Source organism: Acanthisitta chloris, unplaced genomic scaffold (assembly GCF_000695815.1).
Source record: "Acanthisitta chloris isolate BGI_N310 unplaced genomic scaffold, ASM69581v1 scaffold3498, whole genome shotgun sequence".
In the NCBI taxonomy this organism is placed as follows: Eukaryota; Metazoa; Chordata; class Aves; order Passeriformes; family Acanthisittidae; genus Acanthisitta; species Acanthisitta chloris.
The window spans coordinates 59,630-70,228 of NW_008686297.1; the positions used below are offsets into that span (position 1 = coordinate 59,630).

At 45.1% G+C, this 10,599-nt stretch overlaps 1 protein-coding gene across 1 annotated transcript in view; it reads right to left on the reverse strand.

The window, feature by feature from the left end:
- LOC103807322 (DENN domain-containing protein 1A-like) overlaps positions 1 to 10,599 on the reverse strand; it is a gene marked incomplete at both ends in the record, with an annotated part of 77,784 nt that overhangs the window by 55,220 nt on the left and 11,965 nt on the right. The window lies entirely within an intron of this gene.

A 10,599-nucleotide genomic window follows, 5' to 3' on the forward strand; every position in this document is an offset into this window, starting at 1 on the left:
CCAGCTAGTTTTGTCACCAGGAAATGGTTCCCCAACACTCTGAATTTTGGTTAAAAATCACACAGCCAGTTTTGCCAGCTCCAGACACTGCATTGATTAGTCTCCACAGAGAGTTTGCAGCAATACCAGACTACAAACCACTCAGAATTACCCTGTGTTAAGGTACACTCCCTACAAAACACAGATATGTACCCACAATTTGAAAGAGGCAATTAAGGCAGCCCTGGCACCTCTCATCAGGAAAACACGTGTGAAACACTTCAGATTAGCAAAGCATTCAAGACTGATGCAACGTCCTTATTCCTCTGGCTGTCAGAATAAATAATATGGTCGTATTCCCTGAGAAGTTATCTTAAATTTAATTAGAGATGTTCATAAAACAACAGAATATCATGATTGAAATTATTTATACGACAACCTATTAAAACAGATCTCTTCAAAGCCATCCCTGTTTCAAAGGAACGCAGAGGAGAAGGCCACATTCCAGTCTACAAAGATCTTTTTTAATTACAAAACCCAAGCCATGCAACAATCAGGCAGGAGTTCAAAACGAAGCGCATGGCATGGCCAAACGAGCTGGTGTCCCTGCAGCCTCTGTGCCCACCGTGGCTCACTGTGCCAGGGACACCTCACAGATCCTGCACACACAGCCCCAGCACAGCCCCAGAGTGAGTGCCACACCGAGCTGGGGCTGGGGCTGCAGGGAGGAGAGTCCTGGTCAGGACTCCCAGCATGTCTCAGCGTGGTCCCATCCCAAATTTCTCAGTGCAAAGTTCACCCAGTGATAAATTCAGTGACCAGTGACTCCAGTGTGAGCAGGTACACACTCCTTACCAAAGTGTAATCCTCCCACATGAGAGATCCAGCAGCCTGGGCCTTTACAAACTTTCCAGGCTAACATTTTCCAGACAATCTGATGCTCAGTTTTAACATTTCACGAAGACACACTTACAATTACTTACCCAATACATCAAACTTCACATACACACGTTTATAAATTTTTTAATTCATTATTTGAGGGTAATACTTCAGTATATCACAGAACAAAACCCAAACAAATCAATGAAAGAAATAAATCAGCACTGCTGAAGAAACCTGCACTGGTGTCTGGAACCTGCTCCTGACACTTCCCCCACCACTTCTACTGATCACTGCTCTCCAGCCTAGCATAAACACATATACACATACTGACACATGGAGCATTTGATCATTTACCTACCACCTTTTTAGGGAAATGAGGAACCAACTTTGACATAAATCCATAGTGTGTTTGCTCTAAACACATTTCTCCATAGATGGCAATCCACACTCTCATTCTTGAAGGATCCAGCAAAACAGATTAGTCATACAAAGTAATTGTGTGTGTCTAAACATGTATTTTTCCTGTTTTCTTAGTGTTTTGAAAGCCCTTACGTGTTCCAGCAGCTCCCTGGTATAAAGGGCAGCCCACAGGAGTCTATTTGAGTGTGAAGCCTCGGAGTCCTAGCCCAGGTCACCCCCCAGGGACAGAGGTGTGCTGTGCACCACTTTGCCAGACCAGGATTCAGGGGCAGCACAGGCAGCTACAGACACCCTGGGCAAACACCCTCGTGCCGGTGCTTTCGTTGTCTCAGAGGGCACCTGGAGGAGCTGCCCTGGGTGTCACATGCCTGTGTGACACAAGGATACAGTTTGTGTGCAGGTTGCTTTGGATGGCATGTCATACAGCATCAGAATGGCTCACCCAGATAACCTGGAAGCCTACAGGTAAGAAAAGCACCTCTCAGTTATGCCTGACAGCCACACGTTTGCATGTCCTCATGTTTTCACAAGTACTTCAACACTGCATCAGCTCCAACCCTTCAGCTGTGAAACTCTGGGAATATTTACCAAACTTTCAGTGTCTTTATTTGGAAAACACTACACAAGGGAAAAAGAAACTACAGCACATCTTATTAGAGCATCTTATTTAGTGTTAACCCAATGCGCAGTTAAAGGTGTTTTGAACTACATTACCTGCACATATACACAAAATAAACTGTGTTTAAATCCTCTGTGCTCATGACATGAAGTTCCAGGAAGCTGCAGCACCCTCACCACACCACAAACACACACATTTCAGTAGTGACCCTCAAGACACCTGACTACCAAATATAAAGACCTACAACACCAACTCTGCTGTTACTCAGTGCAGCCAGGCTCTCCCTGAAAGGGTAAGCCCAAGGCCCCTAATAATGATGGACACGATTCCCGAATCACCCAGAGCAGGGGCAATCAGTCACACGAAGAGAGGGGCACAGGCAGGGACCAGAGCCAAACAACCAGGGCTCAGCACTAATCAGCACCACGAGTGTCGGTAAAAACTGCTTCAGCACTCGTGTGAGATAGTAAAGACATGAACAGAACTGACTGTCAACTGTCTGTAAAACTTGAGAACTTCAAACACTTTCCCTCGCAGTAATTTGTTTTGCACAGCACATGCAAACAGTCAGATGCAGATCCATTATAGCTCCAGACAGCAAGAAACCCCTTGCAACTCAGAACACAGGGACGCTGTTATTCCAGGTACTTAACAGGCTGCCTAATGAAATGATGCAAAGCAAACACATGTAAAACACTTTTTTCAAGTTCAGGAGAGTGGAATCTATTTGCTGACATCAGAACAAGGGAAGAGCCAGGCTGAAACCCTGACCAACCTGTTGCCCAGTTACAGCCAAGCACAGAGTTTTCCAGTCACCAGTAACATTAGAAAGCACTCAGACCTCAGCTGAGGGCAGGAGACCCTGCACACCACCAACACACACAGTGAAAGCAAATCCCGGGAAGAAGAAAGTCCCATGAATTATGGAGCTGCTTCTCAAACTAAGCTTCTCCCAAGCTCCAAAACATGAACTCAGGTTGTGCTACAGGTTGAACTTGTCTGTTGATGGTAACTCACTATCTCCTATTTACCTTTCATTACACCTTGTTTTGTAGTCACTAAGATGAGAAGATGCACAGAGTTTGTCCAGAGCAAGTGCTGACAAACTCATCTGGAAAATAACCCTACATCAATACTAACTCTATGCTGAAATACAGCACTGGAAATTGTAAGTTAAGTGGAAAGAACACAAACAACATTCCAAGATAAAGCTAAAACACACCAGCTCACCTGCAACCTCCCATTCTTGACTGGGTGCCAGCACAATGAAATACATACGTCACAAACTGAAACTGTTGGTACCAAGAAAAGGGTCAATTTTATTCCTAATGCTTGCACTCAAGTGTAAAAAGCTTCTAAGCCAATGGCATGGCATGGGAACATCCTAAGATTTAGGAGTGACTTCACTGGAGTCAGCGTGGGTTCACTTACCAGCCTGATGCACATCATTGGAAGCCTCTTCCCAGAGGATGCAGCTCCACACAAAGCAGCTGCTGCCCCTAGAATCTCAGTTGGTCCAAGCCCTGGAGCTCCCCCAGCCCTTGTTACTCCCTGCAGACACCCTGTGGTAGGGAGGAGCAGTTCGGAAAACCATGGACAAAATAGATTTTGTGGCCAGTTTTGAAGCAGTTTCCTTCCCAACTATTTTAAGAGGAGCTTCTGAGGGAACCTACTGAATCACTTCTCACATGAACAACACGTGCAATTCGACATGGGTTTATTTTGGAAAGGGGCAAGCAGAGACAATGGGACAGAAAGACTCTTCTCTGGGTCACAGCAGCGTCTGAGCCCTTGCCATGCACTTAGAGATTGTCACCAAATGGGTAACACAAACCACTGACTCACACCAGGTCAATACACTCTCACTGCTAACACACCGAGTTTTCCCTCTAGCAGCAGAGTCTCCACGTCAGCTCCGTGTAACTCCACACAGAGCACTGTGCTAAGCACTCAGCCACACTCAGCTGTTATTGCTATGGTTTCACTAAGTATGTGAATGCTTCAAGTTCTCAAAGCTACTCCTGCCTCTCCCTACAGAATCCTGTTCAACAAAAAGCCCAAAACAGCAGAATATTGAAATTAGCTGTGAACTGTATAATCCCATTGTTCAATTTCATGGCATTTAAGACACTACCTTCCCCTGCTCACAAGTCTGGATGTTAATCCATGCTGGAACCTGATTTAATTTTCCAGATGACAGGATGGGAACATGCTACAATGGCATATTAGTGTAACTATGCTGCTCTTTTACTCCCAACTTTTCTTACATCATAAAGTGAGTTTTGCTTTTAACAAAGGCATGCTTAATTACTTCTAAAAATAGCCCAGTTCAAACTGGTCTGCATTTGAATTGTATGGAAATTATAAAACCAGGGAAGTGCTTCAAAAAGTTACCAGAAAATACTTCCCAGAGTTAACCATGCAAACCCAACACAAACTAACCTGCTGCTTCTGACAAAAATCAGCCAATTTAATGCACTCTGGCTACAAGTCATTCACATCTACCAACCCCAGACTGTAAAACAGAGTGAAAATTACTTCATTTTTCCTCCCTAACTAATTGATTTACCTCACTCACTTCTTTGAGGTCTCTGTAGCTGCAATCCCTCTAAAATGAACTGGAATTCCATTCAGAGTAACTTTAATTTCAACACCCACTACACATTAGTACTTATGCAGCACAACTAGAAAGCAATGCAAACTTCTTTCCAAACCTCTGCAAACTCCTTGGTGTCCTGCACTCAGCACAGCCGAACACTTCTGAGCCTCAGCCTGCAGATACCATCTCGGAGAGGGGGAAGCAGGGGGAGGGAGAAAGGCGGGGGTGGGTGGAGAAAATGTGGAGAGAGAAAACCTACACACAGAGAGACAAAAACCTCAGAACCAGCTCTGGCAGGAAATACATATGGGATAATAATTTCATTTTTCTGGACTTGCAGCTTTAAGACTTTAAGCTTTACTTCTCAGAGTGCTCCTTACTCTAGAAGTGTCCAAGAGGGAAAACACTCAGGATTATCACCCAGAAAACTGTGTCTCGCAGCCCATCACACGTCGGTGCGTGCTGCCAGCACCGCTGCGCACAGCCAGCACGGGCGGCACTCACACACCCAGCCCGCGGCAGAGGAGTGTGCCAGCAAACCCTTCACCTACAGACCGCGCTGCAAACAAGAGCTGCCTCCCGGTCCAGCCCGCGGCCCCGGGACAGGCTGGGCGGGAGGCAGGCGCTGCCCCATCGCTCCCACTTACTGAAGTTTCGGTGAATCCCTAGCAGCAGCAGCTGAGTGAATCAGCCAGTCCTGGTCCATCAGCTGCTGTTCACATGAGGCCACTGACATTAATGGCATAAAAAACAGACTCGCAAGTTTGCCTCTCTCTCTCTTAACAGAACATTTGGAACTCTGCCCTGCACGTGCCAAAACCCTCACTGGTAACGTGAAAATGCTTTTCACAACGGTTTAGTGTAGAAATGGAATATAAGGTTTGTAACCCACACAAAATGCTGTTCTGAGTTCAGTGAAGTGATGCGAAAGCAGGAAAGATTGAGCAAAGGCAACATAAAATCCAGAGTAAATCTCAAATAGGAGACTTTCACAGCTTCCAGCAGCCAAACCAGCTTTCCATCTGAAGGGGTCCTGGTTTGGTTCACTTTACAATCCTGTCCAAAAACTGAAGTACACTAAGGGCAAAACAGACACGAGACTCATGTCTTGCCTAAGATAGGAAGAGCATTCATTGCCTTTCACAAAGAGAAGAGGCTACACTGGTTTCCTCTTCCCCACTCCTGATCAGGTCCCCAGTGTCACACCAAGCTGCTGAACTGCACAGCCTGCACTGTGCAGGGCATTTGATCAGACCCTTTTACATGGGGACATGTTCTGTCTTCAGCTGCTCCTGTTTACTGCCTTGGACTCTCCTAGGGAACAGGCCATGTTTAACCAACACTTTGCCAATCCTTTTAACTAAGTTGTGAAAGTGCTCAGTACATCAAATACAACTGGGGAATTACCTCTCCATTAAATCCTTGAGCCCTTTTGTTTCAGCCATACCAAGACTTCAGTTTTCAAAAAGTCAGTTGTATGACTATGCAGATTCATTCCTCTCTACTGACCTTCCAAGCTGTAAGGGTAAGGAGACATCTGAAAGCATAAGATGCTTTCAGTGGTCAGCAAACTCTGAACTGTTGACTTACCCAGAGCAGAAAACTTTCCACCCAGATTAATTTTTAAACTGCTGATGCTGACAGAACCACAGCTGGAACAGTAAAAAGGGGTGCACAGGACACAGCTAAATCTCAAACAACAGAGCCCAAAACCAGCAGACAAGATGTACTTCTTTCGAGTCCTGTTTGTTACATGTTTCCCCCATCTCCATTTGAGGCCTTCACATCTTTTCTCTGCACTGGTTAATGACTTTGGTGGTACCTCAGGCCCGCATTAAGCCACGGCTGATGAATCTTTTGAGTTTGCTTTACTATGCACTTAAGGGGACATTTCCCTTCGTAACCATCTGTTCTTCACCCAGCCCAGAAACGCAGTATTCCTGGAAATCTAAGCCAGACTCCAGGAGTCCTGCAAACGGCACATTTTGAACGGATTATGTTTTTAGTTCTTTTTTCACCCCCTGTAATTTTAGTCAGCAAATTACACAGCAGCTAAAACTTGCAAAAAATCTAATTCTGTGGAGCTGCAGGCCGGTGGCCCAGAGCCCCCCAGCCTGGGCCGCACGTGAAATACGACGTGTTCGGAAACACGGCACAGGCTGCGGCAATCACGCTACGGAGGCTGAATGCATGAGGGGAATGGACACCCACCCTAAGGAGGCTTTTTGGGGGTAATAATTGTTATTTGTTTATTTGTGTGTGATCAGTATGCTTTTTCTCATAACCTTTTCAGCACTCCATAAATTTAATAGAGATATGTTTCAAGTGCTCAGGCCATGAACACTGAATCTGTTTCTCTCCTGCCTCTTTGCATTTGTATTCCGAGACAGCAGAGTTGCCTGGTGACAGTCCCTTCCCTTCCACAGCAGCTGGCAAGCCCTCCTTGCCCTGGAAATATGAAAGAAACAGTTAGCTAATATTTCATGCCCTGATTTAAACGTGACAATCTGGAAGCACCAGCACCACACAGGGTAGGACTTACAGGCTCATTTTTCTAAAGCCTCAGAAGCAATAAGGGAAGAAAAAGACCTTCATCACATCCAGCTAACATCCAGCAAAAATTAATCCTGATTAATTAACTAATCCAAATGAGTGCATCACCCAGAGTCTAACAATACCAGACACAGGCAGTGACTGCCCAAACCTGCCCACTGGACACAGATTTCCAGAATGCAAATTCCCAGGTTACTCAAGATAAGACCAAAGCTTTGACAGTTTTACAAGGAATGGTCACCTCTTTAATATTTACAAGACATGCATTTCAAATTGCTTCTGTGTGCCTATCATCTGCTTTCCCAAGCTACTGCTTCTCCTGCAGGTTCGAGCACATGTAGCCTGAAACAATTTCTTTTAGCTCCCTTTGCACAGCAGCGAAAAGTAATAGTAGTATCTGATTAAATCAGAGTTTATAGCCAATGGAATTAACACCTTACACTGGTGCACTAAGCCCCTTCCTTTACAAAAATCCTTATGCATCAATTTTACAAGAAATTTTTACCTAATGTCACATTTTCTACTTCCCTGTGCCAACCCAACAATTCTTCATGTGTTTGTTGTTTTGGAGAAAACCAGGAATAACGTTCTGATGTCATATTGCTCTTTAGCAATGCTCTACTAAAATGAACTTGTGCAAAACCCCAATGTGGCCATGGAAATCAATCAGCTCCACTACAAAACCTAAAGGAACTGCTAATGAGAACAAACAGCACTTTCCAGCACTGTCAGGCTCTTCACTACTACAAAATACTTTGCTTTGTAAACATTGTAAACAGCAGCTTTATTTTCACCAGTTTTGGTTTAGTTTTAATGATAGTGCAGTCATTTAAATTTGGTGATAACTTGCATTTTTCCATGTATTAGAGAACATTTTAGAATTGCTTAACTTTTTTTTCAATTTCTTTCCAAAGTTCACCAACCATAATGACTTCAGATAGACATCAGAGAAACACCTAAAGCACTGCAGAAATGTGTGCACTGCTATATGGACTGTCACATTGCAGGTTCAGGCTGACAAAGCACTTGGAACAGAAGGGTTTAAGCCAACCATAAAGTTCTTGAAGTGTTGTACTGTGAAAGGAGAAACAACTCCTGAGCAACTGTGTAATTTCCGGATAGAGAGAGAACTTCTTTGTTACACAAGCAACAGTGAATGCTGATTTCTGAGCCTCTGGCTGTGTAACTTCCTAACATTTAAAACCCTGACCTTACTTTCATACTCTCAATATTGATAGTTTCAAACTGCTTTCTGTTTCAAAGTTACCACGTGTACTTCAGTGAGCAGCACCCGCAGCGGTGGAGTGATCTGCACAGACACTGTCCCTTGTGGGAACCTCAGCACAGCACCAGCAGCGTCTGCAGAACACAAGCTCTGCTGCTGTTACTGCACCTCTGCTGTGTCAGGATGCTTAACTATTCACAGAGCACTGAAACAGGAAAAACGGATTCTAGCAGAGATGAAACACTGAACAGCTCATTGTAACTCTGTTGTTTTCTGTAGTGGAGATGTTAGCATAAATACTTCTTGGCATGTGCAGTAGCTCATCTATGAATTCAATTCAGCTCCGTGTCCGTACCCACAAAGGACAGCCAGACCTCACCCTCATTTCTGGGGAGCCAGAGTGGTACTCTGGTGGTCGTCTCTGCAGTGCACATGCTTAGAGCTTCACACTTAACATGCACAGAAACCTCTGGTGTGATAGGATCCCACCTGACCAACAGCTTCCATGGGCACCAACTGACTCTGGAGTTTCACAGTCTGCAAGTTCGTATATGAAAAGATCCTGTCTCAGAGGTGTCAATAATTACTTTGTTGGAACACTTCAGAACTTGGCCTTGTGCCCTTCAGTACTCAGCCTCACTCCTCTATTTCAGCTTGAACCGTGTAACATCCCCATTTCACCAGTCATACCAGTGCTGTCCACTCTTTCAAAAAGGGAAAGAAAACTTCAGGGGCAGGTAGAGCCAAACCCAGCTAATAGGAAATAAAGCAGAGATTGGTCACAGGGAGCCTCACCTGGGGCTGCAGCACCACTGAGCACCTGTGAGCGCCTACGACTGGAGCAGCAAATCAGAGAGCAGTTTGGAAGAATGGGAAAAGCATCCAACATCCCTGTAAAAAGATTCTGTGGAGTCAGATGTGTTGTTGGCAGAAGCTGAACTTCTTGAACAGCATTCAGAAATTAGAGGGGGTGAGGGGAAAGAGGTCCTAACATGGAAAAATTCATCTCGTGTAGCTAATGAGCGTGAGATGAAAGAAAAACAAAATCACCAAGTGTTCAGCTGCTCAGAATGACTTCTCTCTTCTGGAGGAGAGTTCATTCCCTGGACAGCATCAGGCACCACGAGAGAACTGTGGGGATATCAACACCAGCAGTACTGACCCAGCTCAGAGCTGCACTGCTTTCAGCCACTAGTAACAAAGCTCACTTTATGCCGTGTGTGATGCTGTAACAAAGAGAAGGGCTCTGAGAAAGGAAGTTTAGCACATTTAAAGCAGTACTGTCAGCTTGAGGAAATTTTTTTTTATGTAAAGAGGAGCTTGCTGATATTCAGTGCAGCTAGACAGGAAATCTATCACATCACTAAAAAAAAATTGAAAACATTTTTGCTACTGTAAAACAGGCAAAGGTATCACAAGGGTTTATAAGGGCAGAATAGAAAGAAATGTTTGCAGATATTTGATACTTCCAAGACGTACGAGAACACATATCCAGCTGTCAAAATGCTGCTCACAGAGCAGACTAGTCTAGCACTGAGCAGGAACATTTCATCATCATGTTACACGTGTTCAACAGCCAACCCTGGAAAGCAGGTGTGTACAAACCTCCCTTCGCTTTCGTTCGCCCAGCTCTGTTAGACCACAAACTCCCAACTTCACGTGCAGCCCTTTCCAAGAGCTCTGAAAATTCCTTTCAATCTGCCCTCCCTCAGCAGAAGATTTGCAGAAAACAATCTTTTTCCTTCACTACCAATTCAAAGGCACAATCTCTCTCCACAGTGATCCACACAGTGCTGCAGTGTGCGTGGCCATCGACTCCCACTGTGCTGATGTGCAGATCTGACCAAGGGCTCAAGGACTGTCCCTTGCCAGGCCAGCTGGGCACACCCCATGTCTGACACGTACCATCACTGATTGCAGGAACAGCCAGTCCTGCACATGGCAGGAGGGAAAGCTGTCCTGTAGACAGGGAGTGCTCAAAAGCAACTTCTCAAAATACCTGGAAAGCTGATGGAGTAGCACATCCAGACGTCTTCCTGTCGGCTGAAGCTGGGCCTGCATCCCTCTCACAGTTATGTGCCCGGTGCTGGAGGACAGGATGGTCAGAGGAAAGTTTTCCACGCAGTTCCAGAGCTGTGGTGCCTGTTCTCACAACAGGCACACCTTGAGGAGTACACACTCTGTCCTCATTATCTCATACCATGTCTAATTGGCCTTCTAAGCTCTCTGCTCCCCAGCTGCTTTTCCCAGGTCTGAATTCATAGCACTGTTCTACTCTAATCAAAAGAGCTCCAAGTATCAACAGGTCATTCCTAAAAACTC